We start from the raw sequence: 2,545 nt of genomic DNA, 5'->3' as shown, positions 1-2,545 counted from the left end.
GCATTATAATATCTTAAAACCGGTTTGCAGATTTATGCCTTATAGAGTTATATATATCTATCTATGATTATATGGTGTATTTTTTTTTACTATAAAAAAGAGTAAAATACCGGTTATGATTTTTTTATGTTATGATGTTTAACATTCTTATGAAACCCGAATTGCTGGTTTTTATATCTGTTACAAACATTTGCGTGTTTCTCGAGTTTTATCCTAGCTGTTTATCCGGATTATGTGATTATATGTTATGAAAGATCGTGACGAATCGTGACCTTTCAGCCACAAGAAATGGCACCGAATATTTCTTTCTGCAAAGAGTAAGCACAAAGCCTACCCCCATTTGTACAGGGAAGTTCAGAACAATGCTGATATTTAATGGTGACTTTTGATCTCTAAGAATGCTACAGAGTGTTTCTTTCTGCAAAGTATAAGTACAAAAAGAAAGAGAGGGGTCATTTTTATTTCATTAATTCGCTTGCCCGTAGAGGTCTTTAACAGTGGGGAAAGGGCGTGTGGTGTGTGTGTGTGTGAGTGTGTATCCATATAAAAGTTACAAATATGAAGCAGCATCATGTGTCAGAAGTGTGCAGGAAGGTAAATTTCTATTGGTAAAATCAGAAACTGTCTAGACAAAACAACCACCAAACTATTATGTGCTTATAAATGTACTTTTGGTAAAATCAGGTTACAAAAAATTAAAAATTAATATAGAGATAAAATTATCACAGAATCTTTATAAAAGTATACACTAATTGTAAGTTACAAACGATATGCTAGTTTCATGAAATGTTTAATCTAGATTTAAAAACTGAGATATTAGCACTTTCTTTTACATCATAAGACAGTTTGTTCTGTTCACAAGGAGAGGCGTACTTAAACGTTCGTTCACCAAAACGAGTTCTGGTCGTGGGGCAGATTTATTTATTTTGCGTTAACGATCTGAGCTTTTGAGAAGGGTTGTAAGAGGTAGCCAGTGTAACTCTGATAGGATTGGAAATATATGTTGCGAAACTTTCACTCGTCAGACCATCCTTGCCGCTTTGTTCTGGGTTTTTTTTCTGTAGTTGATTGATATGACAGTCTGGTAAAGTGTATAACAATGAATTGAAGTAATCAAGAGTAGATGTTACAAGCGTATTTATCAATACTTTGGTAGTTGATTTGTGCAGATGAAAAATTTACCTTCCTGCACACGTCTGACACATGGTGCTTCATATTTAGATTGCAGTTCAAATTAACGCCAAGCTTTCTAACTACATATGTAACCCGAACTGCAGCACCACCAACTAAAATTGAATTCTTTTCATTTTCGTGATTTCTTTTGATGAATGTGCTTTCTGTTTTGTTTCATCCACGGATTTATTCTCGGATACAGGATTCTAGGTTAGATGCAAGGTTATAATCACCGGAATCAATTTCAATATACAGTTGAGTGTCATCAGCATACATTTGAAGACCATAATTGCTAATGATGTCGAATCGGTATTGTAGAAGACGTAAAAGGCCCCATACGTATGGCAAATGGACAGTAAGTAATGGCAAATACATTCTGAAAATGGTCCCTTCCCTTAATCAAGTTACATGACAAACATGGCTTCTAAAAGTAGATTTTCTTACATCGTGGGGTATTTCCTCGCGAATGCAATGTTTTGAGAGAGGTAAATTAGTTTGAATATCTTTTTAGTCCAAATATATCATCAAATCTCCCAGTTTGTACGTGGGAAGGCATCTTTAACAGATCCGGCTCTATTTGTACCCATGAATTAAAAGTAAAAACATTAAAATGGGATTGTGTGACCTAGTACACATGCCCATCATGAGGCCTATCCCTTGTGTGGGCGAGGCAAGGAATGACCCCACATTAAATAGATTAAAAGGGGGCTGAGTGGCTTATTACGCTTACGTATCATGGGGTCTATCTATTGTGTGTGCGAGACAAGGAGTGGTTCCTCATTGAATAGAACTAAAGCGGTCGTCTGACTTTAATATTAATTGTTGTATACGTGTCAAAGTCAAAATCGTGAATATTCATGTCGATTTCTTTTTTTTATACACTGAAAAAAAACTTGTGTTGAAACAACACAAACTTGTGTTATTTTCAACACAAGTTAGGTGTCTCTATTTAACAACACAATCTTGTGTTAAATGTTGAAACAACACAAAACTTGTGTTAAATGTTGAAACAACACAAAACTTGTGTTAAATGTTGAAACAACACAAAACTTGTGTGAAAATCTACACATTATTTGTGTTGAAATTTCTGAAACTTGTTTGTGTTGAAATTTCTGAAACTTGTGTTGAAATTTCTGAAACTCGTGTTGTTTCGTACAAACTTGTGTATAACAAAAACGTGTGTTGTATTTTACCAATTTATATCCAGTATAGCAACCTTTCGAATGCAACCCCTTCCATTCGTTCTGTTTAAACTGTAATTATTGATAAATGACATAATAATTTTGTTTGTTAAATTATTATTTATTCAATAAATGATATGAAAAAATAAATTAATGCCTAATTAATACCAATACAGACATCTCGAAGGTTA

The sequence above is a fragment of the Patella vulgata genome, chromosome 3, assembly GCF_932274485.2.
Source record: "Patella vulgata chromosome 3, xgPatVulg1.2, whole genome shotgun sequence".
Classification (NCBI taxonomy): domain Eukaryota; kingdom Metazoa; phylum Mollusca; class Gastropoda; family Patellidae; genus Patella; species Patella vulgata.
This window is presented reverse-complemented; position numbering follows the sequence as displayed.